Genomic DNA, 13,539 nt, shown 5'->3' on the forward strand with positions numbered 1-13,539 from the left:
ACTCCCTCGAGAGACGGAGAGCGAGGGGCGACCTGATAGAGGTGTATAAGTGGAAGACAGGGCTAAACAAAGGGGACATTACAAAGGTACTCAAATTATCCAACCAGGTGCGAACTCGTAACAATGGTTTTAAATTAGACAAATTTAGATTTAGGCGTAGGTAAACACTGGTTTGGAAACAGAGTAGTGGATGAATGGAACAAGTTACCAAATATCATCATTAACTCGAATACGCTGAATTGCTTCAAACATAGGTTGGATGCTCATATGAGCAATAGGGGTTGGGTGTAAACGGGACTGCCCAGTATGGGCCAATAGGCCCGCTGCAGTTTCCTCCATTCTTATGTTCTTATGTTCTTATGTTCACACTTACTCATCTTTCTTCTTCTTTCTTTTTCTACCCTTTTCCTTCACAACTCTTCTTCCCTCTTCATAAACTACTATTCCTATCCTCCCTTTTCCTTCATTCTTCTCTTCTCCACTGCTCCAGCTCCCTCTTCCTTCATTCTTCCCTATATTCCCACCTCCTCCTTTTCCTTAAACTACTTCTCGTCGTCTTCCTTTGTCCTTCACTACTTCTCCTCTTCCCTCTTCCTATATTCCTCCTCCTCCACTTCTTCCCTCTTCATCCACTCCTCCTCTTCTTCCTCCATTCCTCCTCCTCTTCCCTCTTCCTTCATTCCTCCTTCTCTTCCCTTTTCCCCACTCCACTTCTTCCTTCATTCCTCCTCCACTTCTTCTTCACTCCTCTTCTTTCTACTCCTTGCACTGCTCCTCTCCCCCTTCCTGCCCTCCCATTCCCCAATCCCCGTCAGTCAATGCATTACGTAACCCCCTCACGCTGCTCCTCTGACGTGAGATTCGGTGAATTTCCTTCTTTTTCCAAAACTCACATGAAATTGTGCAGGTTTTTTTTCTTCGTTTTACTGTTTCATTTCAAAGTCCGAGAAACGGAAAAATATTAAAGAAAAGGTTCCCCATGCAAATAATAAATAAATTGTCGTAATTTGATAGCAACGAAAATAGTTCATTAATAGGTTTCCTACTTCTCATTTTTGTACCTACTTGTAGCTATAGTTGTAAGGGTAATGATAGTTTGGTTTATTTGATTAAACTAAATAATTTAAAAGCTCCACACCAAGCAAAAGGTACTGTAACACAAAACAGCACGCACAAAAAATCAAACTTTCAAAATTCACTTGGTAAAAACATTGAGAAAATTTGTACGAGAATGGCAAGATGAAACCCCATGATACAATTAGCTCTGTACCCCATTGATATTTCTTTATAATTACTCTAAATATTTTTTCCAGAGACGTACAGTATATCCGGGTATCCAGAGCTTGACGGCCATCTTGACTTCATATTGCTTATTTCCAACATAAACTGTAGACCCTTCATCAGGTTATCACTATTCTTACCTGGCAGGGAGCTGGACAGACTCCACCATGAATTCTCGATGTCCAAAACTTTTCTCACAAAGTAAAAGAACTTTTTGTTGAAGTGAACAGCAATTAGCAACATTTCTGTGGAAGCGTGAAGTCCGCTCCTCGTAGTTTTATTGTTATAACGTCCTGCCTCTCAATCTACGACCACTAAAATATTAATAATAATAATAATAATAATAATAATAATAATAATAATAATAATAATAATAATAATAATAATATTATTATTATTATTATTATTTATATTATTATTATTATTAAATTTTACTTGAAAATCTACATGGAATACTTCGTGTTTGGTGACATAAATCAATACATACAGCACAACCAAAATTATAACTATTCCCTCGATTGTTTCACCACTCAACAGTATTAAGCACTGTAGGGAGACAATACAGTGTGTGTGTAATGGTCAGCATCCTCGCCTAGCAAGCGAGCGGACCCGAGTTCGATCCTCGAGCAGGGTGAAACTATGGGCAAGTTTCTTTACGCCATTTGCCTGTCTACCCAGCAGTAATTGGGAACCTGGATGTCAATCGATTTGCGGATCGTATTCCGGGATAATGGTTAGCCAGAGCAGTTGGCGAGTTGTCCAGTCTTTTCAGACTATTCCTTGACACAGGGTCATGAAGCTCGTTAACTTTGGGTGTGGTTGTTGTGTTGGCGACAGCTTCTACACCTTAATATATTCACGCCTAGGAGGCCCTTGGGCCGGCCATCCTCGATTTCGAGGGGCTTCCATTATTATTATTATTATTATTATTATTATTATTTTATATATATATATATATATATATATATATATATATATATATATATATATATATATATATATATATATATATATATATATATATACTGATAACCACAGGGAAACAAGAAAACACGAAGTTCCCAAGCGCTTTCGTGTAGTTTGCATCTTCAGGGGTGAGTACAGACCAAGGAGAAATACTTGAGGAGACTAATATATACAGTAGAGGAGAGTGAGATCAAGTCCCTAGGGGACAGCAGGAGTCCAGCATATACTTGGATCACGCGCACCCACAGTGATTTACTTGCGTGTACTGTATATATATATATATATATATATATATATATATATATATATATATATATATATATATATATATATATATATATACAATCAACACCTCAACCCGCCAGGATTCGAACCCACGGCCATAGCCAGTATTAAAACTACACTACTGGTGATCTGGAGGCCATCTATAAGTGTGTCATATTGTGACTAACTGGTTGACTGACATATTGGGAAAAGGAAAACAGCAGCAACATCACCTCCAACAATCATACTACCTCTATGTAAATCAACCACCACCATCATTCACATAACCACCAATACCCACATTGACTGCTTCACATGCCCACAATCACCACATAGGAGGCTACGATCGTGTCCCTAAAAAGAAGGTGACGTGGCAGTGGGAGAAAGCCCAGTGTTAGGGGGTGAAGCGAGCCATGTTATTCACAATGTGTATCCCCCTTTTTTCAGGCATCTTCCTTATATTGTTTATTCGCCTCCCTGCCTTCTCCTCTCTCCCCGTCTTCTCCCCTCTACCTGTCTTATTCCCTCTCCCCGTCTTCTCCCCTCTCCCCGTCTTCTCCCCTCTCCCTGCCTTATCCCTTCTCCCTGTCTTTTCCCCTCGTGGAGCCACCTGCCTGCTTCCCTGTTTGTCACACAATATTTGTTTTTGGTCTATCTCTTGTTTGCTGTCACTGGTTCGCCTCTGACTGGTGTATTATCAAACTCGCCTCTCTCCAATTTTTGCCCTTTTTCTTGTCCTTGACTATGGCTGAATAAGTGAAAATTCAATCAATCAAATCTCTCTCCAACTCCCTCTCACCTCTCCTGTCCTCCCCTCTTCTCTCCTTCTCTCTCACCTTCTCTCCTCTTATTTCCATCATTCTCCTCTCCTCTTCTTTACATCCGATCTTCTCCCCTCTTCCTTCCATCCGTCTACTCTTCTCTCCTCTCCTCTTCCCATCCGTCTCATCTCCTTCCTTCTCCTCTCGACAAAAAACGGCGGTAGGTGTAGCAAGATGTAGAGATGCTGCGGGGGGTTGGGGACCCGAAATCAAGAGGCAGCAGGTGGAGAGAGAGAGAGAGAGAGAGAGAGAGAGAGAGAGAGAGAGAGTGTGTGTGTGTGTACACAGGGTGGTGTAATGCGTCTAGTGTGGCAGCATTAAGTTAGTGTTAAGGTGCAAACACTGCTTGCTTCCTCTCGATTTCAGCCACCGCCGCTGGCTAGCCCGCATGGCGAACAGGGAAGCAACTTCCACAATGTCTTCCCCTGCCAGTACACATCCTCTTCACAATCAAGACTCCTGCTGCGCCTCCTTGTGGCAACACACGGTAACTGGGTGCCTTGTGGGCCCAGGCTAGACCAGCAGGGGATCTTTGAGTAGCAGTGGGCCCCAGAGGGACAGCGCATAGGCCCACTGGCATGTGGACATGTCCTGGCGCCTACCTATCACTGCCATGCTTCCTTGCGGATTAACCTTGGTAGGTATAAGGCTACGGGAGTAAACCTCAAACAGACCCCAACGGTGATATAGGCAAAAGGGGTGGCCACCATGGGAACCCAACGACTACACCGGCGGATGAAGGCAATGCATAATGGGCAGGCTACTAAGGTGAAACCCAACAAACTCGGCTATAGGCAATCCATTGCAATTCTCCCTCTCCCCAGTCAGTGCAACACTTGCACCACTGGATCGGGAAAAGGAAGAGCCAAGATGTGTGGGTGCAGCCTGCACTCCTGCCTCACCACATAAATTAACTCACACACAGCCATCATCCAGCTCATCATACTCATCATCATCATCAAAATCCCTATACCCCCAAAAGTCCTACGGCGACAGATGAGTGGAGACGGGGACAGGCAGAGATGCCTGCCGGTAGTCCCTAGTCACAACTCTGCACATGGACGACACAGATAAGATGGTCGTTTATGCAATGGGATCTAGGCAGCAGTGCAAACATGTCCTGTCTGTGCGCTTGAGCAGCCCTTTCAAGGAGCCACTCTGCTCACCCCACATGGGGAGGGGGGTAAAAAAAGGTGCCCTAAACATAGCCGGCGTAAAGAACTAACCTGACTGGGCAACCGCACACAGTAAGGTCATCCTTATGCAGTCGAAAACACGATTATAATCCCAGATCAAAACAAAACAAAACTATGCAACCTCTTGTGGTTGCTGCATGAAATGTCAGGACCCTGCTGGATACTGGCACAAGTGAGTCTCCTGAAAGAACAGCGTTTGTGGCAAAAGAGCTGGCTAGTTATAACATCTACATAACAGCCATAAGTGAGTCCCGGGTCCCAGAACTGGGGTCTGGCAATACCTTCTTCAGGAACGGTAAGTCTACTGCGAAGAGAAACCGCATTTATGCAGTTGGCTTTGACATCCGCCAGCGCCTCATTACACTCCGATTCCCACTGAATCACTCACGTCATGCCTTTTTCATCAGTACATACGCCCCAACACAGGATGCAGAGAGTAAGATCAAGGAGGCCTTTATGCCGACCTAAACAGTGCTAACTTTTATTCCCAGAGTAGATAAGGTTGTGCTCTTTGGTGACTATGCCACAATTGGAAGAGATCTTGACATTTGGCAGGGAACTGTAGGGAGAAATGGACTAGGCAAGTGTAATCCTAATGGTTACTTCAACTCAGCAAGTGTGCTGCACAGAACCTCACTATCATCAATACGTTGTTTAGACAGGCCGACAAGTTCTTGCTTCACGTCGCCCCAAAAAGGTGAAGGTAGCAAGCCTATATAAGAGGTTTTAACACTAAGCATCTGGAGGATCCAGGGGTAGCACATGTTTTCAGAGAGCAGGTCGAACATGGGCTGATAAACAACCGACAAGAAAAAACCCAAATCCCAGTGCCGAGTGGGATATTCTCGACTGTCATGACAAAAACCTGCAGAGAGACCCTCGGCCAGCTTAAAAGAATACACCAGGACTGGTGTGATGAAAATGACCCGGAAATCAATGTACTCGATGATAAACGTGCTGCTTTAACTGACTGGCATACCAACCCTCAGTCTCGGACAAAAGTATATATGTTCCGCAAAAAGAAAGAAGAGTTCCAGCGCGAAATGCACATTCTAAAGAATGACTGGTTTAAAAATAAAACATGTGAAGCACAAAAACTTGCAGATCAGCACAAGATGCACAAATTTTTCAATTCCACTAAAATATTTTATGGGCCAATCACACATGGAGCAGGCCCCCTCTGCACATCCGATGGTAACTCCTTAATTAAAGTCGAAGGCATCCTTTAGCACTGGAAAGAGCACTACCATTCACTGCTCAATTGAAACACCAATGTGGATATCCGGACTACCCAGCATGTCCCCCAGCATCCAGAGCTAATCCACCTCAGTTATCCTCCATCCCTGGATGAGGTAGCTACTGCCATCAAACAGGCGAAAAATAACAAACCCTGAGGACCTGATGGAATCCCAGCCGAGGTGTATAAAGCAGGAGGACCTCTGCTTACCAGCCACTCTTTCCTGGAGAACATATGGGAAAAGTCGGAAATCACCCAAACTCTTAAAAATGCCTCCATCGTCAATATTTCTGAGAACAAAGGGGATCAGTCAGATTGTAGCAAATACTGTAGGATCTCGCTGCTGTCCGTAGCTGGCGAGATTATCGGCCGAGTCTTCCTAAACAGCCTTCTTCCTGAGGTGGAAAACTACCACCAAGAACCTCAATGTGGTTTTAGACCAACACGTAGCATCCCTGACATAATCTGTGCTGCCCGCCAGATACAGAAAAAGTGCAGAGAACATCATGCCCTGTACATGGCCTTCATCGACCTAACCAAGGCCTTCGACTCGGTCAACAGGGAAGCCCTCTGGAAGACCCTCAGCCATTTTGGCTGCCCACCAAAATTCATCAACATTGTGAGGCAACTCCATGGTGGCATGAACGGCAGTGTCTTGCACACCGGCACCCAGTCTGAGTTTTTCCCCATACAAACAGGGGTAAAACAAGGATGTGTACTGGCACCGACTCTCTTTTCCATTTTCTTGGCTGCCTTCCTTACTCGTGCCATTGCCACTTTAGCCAGCGTGGTGGACATCGAGTACTGGATGAAGGGTCTTTTCAACATAAGACGACTCCAGGCATGAGCAAAGGTGTCAGCAGCTTCCATTACTGAACTGCAGGAGACCTCACCCTTGTCGCTCACAGTGAATGTGACCTACAGGAAATCCTGAACACCTATGCAGATGCGTATGCACACTTCGGCTTTGAAGTGAATGTACGTAAGAATCGGATTCTCTTTCAGCCTGTCCCTGGTTCGGCCACACTTCCACCATCCATCCAGCTTAACGGTACTACCCTCTCTAACGTTATCCATTTTCGGTATCTCGGCACCCACCTGTCCACCACCGCGGACATCGATGAAGAGATTCAACATCGGATCAGATGTGCATCTCAAGCCTTTGGTAGACTCATGCCCGTGTCATCAGCTGTAGGTAGCTGAAATGATCTACAAAGTTGCACGTACACCGAGCAGTGGTCCTCCCCACCCTGCTATATGGCAGCAAGAAATGGGTCACATTCAGGAGGCACCTCAAGGCACTTGAAAACTTTCACCAACGTAGACTATGTTCCATCCCCCAAGTTCGCTGGAAAGTCAAGGGAACAAATACCAGTATTCTCGCTGACACCAACTGTAGGAGCATCGAGGTGACCATTACCCATGAACAACTACGCTGGACTGGCCATGTTACCCGCATGGACGACAGTAGACTGTCAAAGCAGCTACTTTACAGTCACCTAACGAATAGTAAACGTAACGCTGGCGAGCAACTGAAAAGGTATAAGTCTTAAGAGAAACCTGAAAAAGTACCAAATCGACCCCCTCACCTGAGAGATCATTACTCCACACCGTAACGTTTGGAGGAGCATCACATGAGAGGGTGTCAATACTTTCGAGTTAGCCCGACTGCATATCGAGGCAGACAAGCGCCAATCCAATACCGGAAAGACGCTGCTGCCGCCCCTCCCACACTAGATGTAGCCACCCACATGTGCAACATCTGTGAACGACCCTGCCGGTCCCGCAACAGCCTCTTTAGTTACCTTAGAACTCACCAAACCTAGGTAACAGCCTTAAAAACTCATATAACTGTATCATAGCTGGATAGTAGTAGTAGTAGTTGTTGTTGTTGTTGTTTTTTGTAGTTTTTGTGTGTTTATGTGTGTGTGTGTGTTTATGTGTGTGTGTTAGCAACTTGGAAAGTGGGCTGGGTAGAACCATCTCGAGTCAGTGTGCGCTCTGACAAATGGGAAGTAAACTGTGGATCGACCTTCAGGGGCCTCGAACCTTTCTAAACACCCTTGCGAAATGTCCAGAACCCCCTGAGAACCGCTCCCAATTATAATACGAACCGTCCCTCACCTGTATATGAATTATTCTGACCCCTCTGTGCACCTCTCCAATGGTCATATAAACCGTCCCACCAACTTCATATGAATTACCCTGAGCCCTCCAAGCACCGTCCCAAACTCCCATCTGAACAGTGTCAGACAGATATCTCATTCACACGCCATGCTTTCCAAAAAAAAAATAATAATAATAAATAATAATAATAATAATAATAATAATAATAATAATAATAATAATAATAATAATAATAATAACAATAACAATAACAATAACAATAATAATAATAATAATAATAATAATAATAATAATAATAATAATAAAAACACCTGTAAACTACAAGCAAAAAACACAAAAAACCCCACTTAGTATTCTGAAATTATGAAAATTAATCTGATCATCATCTTCCCAGTGCACTCAATTCCATCGTCTCTTGTGTTAGGGGCGTGCACGTGTAAGGGCGGGCAGGTTTGAAGATGAGCATGGGTGGGGACGGGCACATATATGGGCGTGTGCAATGTTTGTGAGTGTGGCGTGGAGTACGACCATCAGTGAGCGGTACGATGCAACGTCCCCATAACAACGCCTCCCTGACACTAACGACCCTCGCCTCCGACATCCCTGCTACAACACTCACATTTTACACCGAGGGAAAACTACAAGGATTTCCTCGGAATGAAATGTTTTTAAGGAAGAATGCTAAGAGAAAGAGAGAGAGAGAGAGAGAGAGAGAGAAAGCTCTCTCTCTCTCTCTCTCTCTCTCTCTCTCTCTCGTGGGGTTAGGGGTTGGGTGCGTGCGTGCGTGTGTGTGTGTGTTCATCTTGATACATATGTTTAATGTTTTCCTGTCTATATTCTGGCTGTCCTACTAACAATATCTTCCACCTCAAATATTCCAATATGTACGACTGACATATTGGCAATACAAGTACACATAGCAATATTGTTCACAGAAATGAATCATAATCCTGTACAAGTAATATCTGATTACTTCCGAGACCCTCTTAAGACACAGCTGGAAAAACAGGTAACCGGACTAACAAGTTCCCGAAGCATCACAACCTGAGCCCAGACAACACCAGTAATCAAGACACAGTCATACATGATCACACCACAACACACACATCACAAAGAAAAATTTCCTAAAAACAACAATGGTAGTGTACTTAGACCCAGCCATCACTTCTAACAACAGACAACGTCTGAACACTTACTCATCTAGCCATGAGTTTCAATTTGATCCTCCAAGCCATGCAATGTCTCCTCCACGTTGATCCCTTGAAATTCTGCAAAATGTTTGTGCGTCAACATTATTGCTGTTGCAGGAGCTCTTCATTCACACTGACACTCAAGACTGGTTTGCAAAATAAAGGATTACGAAGCTCAATACCGTGCACTTCCTGTGGCCGCACTATACCTGCCTCTGCCAATATGGTCAAAAGAGTGACTGTCAGCTGGTGGTACACACACACATCAAACTTGGCAGTGTTAAGCTCACACCCGCGGAAAAGTTTAAATAAGTCGTGTAATAAGTTGAGTTGGTGGTAGCAGGCGGCCCCACACCAGTAAACCTTGAGGGGATAAACAAGACCCTGTCGGGAGCCCTCGCTGATGCCGCCACCAAGCAAACCAAGTCCGGATTTCCTTCCCCGACACACGTCTGCTGGGCTCGTGCTATATCCCACAACACACGGTACCACAATATAAAATATCATGACATTAATAACCTTTTTTCAATAAGTGTTAATAGAGTGAATAATACACTTGTTAAATAGATTACATTTATACTTCAATAAAAAAGTACAACCAATACACTCACTCAATCATCTCCGTGTCAACGGCTGTCATTCTAAACCTTGAACATCCGTATAAATTCCAAACCTCACTTATTTTACGAGATGCGGTACTTATTTCACCTGCTACATGACTGACTGGAGCGTCCAAGCCACATTTTTAGTAGAACAGATCGTCATCCGCCCACTGCCCCCTGCCCCCACCAACAGGAGGAACCTTGTCACAGCCAGAGTCGTATTTCAGAAACGAAGCCAATATTGAACGAGATATCATGCAGCTGAAGGGTCAAGGTCCCGGGCCAAACTTTGGTGGTTCAAGTCACACGTGCCCGCTGTATGGACACCAATACCCTTCGTAAAACATATACTACTACTACTACTACTACTACTACTACTAATAATAATAATAATAATAATAATAATAATAATAATAATAATAATAATAATAAATAAATAATAAAAATAATACACAATGATAATTAATTATAATAAGAACAATAATAATAGTTATAGTAGCAACGACAACAACAACAACAATAATAATTATAATAATAATAATAATAATAAAAACAATAATAATAATAATTATATTATTATTATTATTATTATTATTATTATTATTATTATTATTATTATTAACCTCAGCAATAATAGAAGAAGAAGAAGAACTGATTAATACAAGAACACTGAACAAAATAATAATAGTAATATAACAATAATAATACTATGTCAGGCTACCAATGAGCTACTATGTCTGGATCAACGGTAACTTCACCTGTGTGTACACTATTAACACAAATACAGGATGTTCATAAAGCGTGTAATAATGAGGGGGTGTCGTCATCTCCATTTACTAGCTGAAGATCCACCGTATTACATTACAAAGACTGTGTTTGAGGTGTTGATTACAGTTCTTCTGGCAAAAGTTTAGTATGTTTTTACCTCGCTGGTTTAATGTTCTGCGAGTGTTATATTACGGGATATGACTATTACTGGTGGCCAAGAAATACAACAAAAAGTTATATGATTCAGCTACCACAAAGGACGACACCCTAAAGTAGGTTTATCTCCTCCCCCACCCGTTTTCTCAACCTACCGTGATCTTGCTCCTATTGAGAACCTTAGAATTATGTAATGTATCATTATCATTACCTTTACAAAACACAGGGATGCGTGACACTCCCAAAGAGACTGTGATTCTCAACAGCGGCAGCTATGGACCTGCTACCGGGAACACACACACACACCGAGTCCAGAGGCAACTGTGTCATATTGACCACCAGTCACAGTGAGGAAGGAAGTAACCCACAGCGGAGAACCAGCCAGCCTGGAGGCAGTGAAGCGGCGGCGAGCCAAGGGAACGTCCAGACAGTCAACCATGTGGGCGTGAGGCGTCCTAGCGATGATTCACCCCCCCCCCCTCCGGTGTCCCATCACCCACCACACCCCTCCCTCTGTGTCCCATCACTCACCATACACCTCCCTCTGTGTCCCATCACCTGCTATACCCCTCTCCTGTGTCACATCACTCACCACATCGCTCCCCTGTGTCCCATCGCCCACCACACCCTCCTTCTGTGTCCCATCACCCACCACACCCCACCCTCTGTGTCCCACCACAACCCTCCCTCTGTCTGTCTCACCACACCCCTCCTTCTGTGTCCCATCACCCACCACACCCTCCCTCTGTGTCTCCCACCCCCCTCTATGTACCACCACCCCTCCCTCTGTCCCACCACACCCTCCTCGTGTCCCACCACACCCTCCTCTATGACCCACCACACACCCTCCCTCTATGTCCCACACACCTCCCTCTGTGTCCCACCACACCCTCCCTCTGTTCCCACCACACCCCTCCCTTTATGTCCCACCACACCCCTCTCCCCTGACCCACACCCCTCCCTTTGTCCCACCACACCCCTCCCTTTGTCCCACCCACACCTCTATGTGTACCACCACACACACCCTCCTTTATGTCCCACCACCCTCCCTCCGTGTCCCACCACCCCTCCTGTGTCCCACCACCCCTCTGTGCTCCACAATACCCCCTGTGTCCCACCACCCTCCCTGTGTCCCACCACACAATCTCCTGTGTCCCTGTGTCCCACACAACAATCTCCTGTGTCCCACCACCCCCTGTGTCCCCCACACCCCCCTGTGCTCCACCATACCCCTCTGTGTCCCCACCCTCCCTGTGTCCCACACAACACTCCTGTCCCACACTCTGTGTCCCACTACACCCCCTCTTTGTTCCACCACACCCTCCTCCGTGTCCCACCACCCCATCTGTGCTCCACAATCCCCCCTGTGCTCCCACCCCTCTGTGTCCCACCACCACAATCTCCTGTGTCCCCTGTGTCCCACAACAATCTCCCTGTCCCACCACCCCTGTGTCCCACACCCCCCCCTGTGCTCCACCATACCCCCTCTGTGTCCCACCACAACCCTCCCTGTGTCCCACCACAACAATCTCCTGTGTCCCAACACCCCCTCTGTGTCCCACTACACCCCTCTTTGTTCCACCACACCCCTCCCTCCGTGTCCCACACCCCTCTCTGTCCCACCACACCCCCCCTGTGTCCCATCACACCCCCTCTGTGTCCCACAACCCTCCCTCCGTGTCCCACCACAACCCTCCGTGTGTCCCACCATCCCCCCTCTGTGCTCCACAACCCTCCCTCCGTGTCCCATCACACCCTCCCTCCTTGTCCCACCACACCTCCCGTGTCCCACCAAAACCCTCCCTGTGTCCCACCACCCCCCCTCTGTCCCCACACCCTCCCCTCTGTGTCCCACCACCCCCCTCTGTGTCCCCTCCCCTGTGTCCCCACACCCCTCCCCTCTGTGTCCCACCACCCCTCCCTCCGTGTCCCACCACACCCTCCCTCCTTGTCCCACCACACCCTCCCTCCGTGTCCCACCACACCCTCCCTGTGTGTCCCACCACCCCCTCTGTATCCCACCACACCCCCCCCTCTGTGTCCCACCACACCCCCTGTGTCCCACACACCCCTGTGTCCCACCACCCTTCCCTCTGTGTCCCACACCCCCTGTGTCCCACCACCCCACCCTCTGTGTTCCACACCACCCCTCCTCTGTGTCCCACACCCCCTCTGTGTCCCCACCCCCCCTGTCCCACCACCCCACCCTCCCCACCCCTCCCCTGTGTCCCACCACACCCCTCCCCTCTGTGTCCCACCACACCCCTTCCCTCTGTGTCCCACCACACCCCCCTGTGTCCCACCACCCCCACCCTCTGTGTTTCCACCACACCCCTCCCTGTGTCCCACCACACCCCCCTCTGTGTCCCCACACACCCCTTCCCTCTGTGTCCCACCACACCCCCTGTGTCCCACCACCCCACCCTCTGTGTTCCACCACACCCCTCCCCTGTGTCCCACCACACCCTCCCTCCCCTTCCCTCTGTGTCCCCACCCCTCCCTCCGTGTCCCACCACAACCCTCCTGTCCCACCACACCCCCTCTGTGTCCCACCACACCCCCTGTGTCCCCACCACCCCTTCCCCTGTCCCACCACCCCAACCCCTCTGTGTTCCACCACACCCCTCCCACTGTGTCCCATCACACCCCCCCTGTGTGTCCCATCACACCCCTTCCTCTGTGTCCCACCACACACCTCCCTATCCTACCACACCCCTCCCACTGTGTCCCATCACACCCTTCGCTTGTGGGTCAAGCGAGTAGGTTTTTCAGGAAGTGAAAAAATTTAATTTAAATATTATAAACTAAGTAGCCTAGCATTTTATTCCAGGTCATTCAATAAAAGAATGTTAGTGCATTTTAATATAATCTGATTTGGTTTAACTCAACAAAACCTTCTAACCTATCCTAGCCTGATCGGAATTACTAATT

The sequence above is a fragment of the Homarus americanus genome, unplaced genomic scaffold (genome assembly GCF_018991925.1).
Source record: "Homarus americanus isolate GMGI-L3 unplaced genomic scaffold, GMGI_Hamer_2.0 scaffold51859, whole genome shotgun sequence".
Lineage (NCBI taxonomy): Eukaryota > Metazoa > Arthropoda > Malacostraca > Decapoda > Nephropidae > Homarus > Homarus americanus.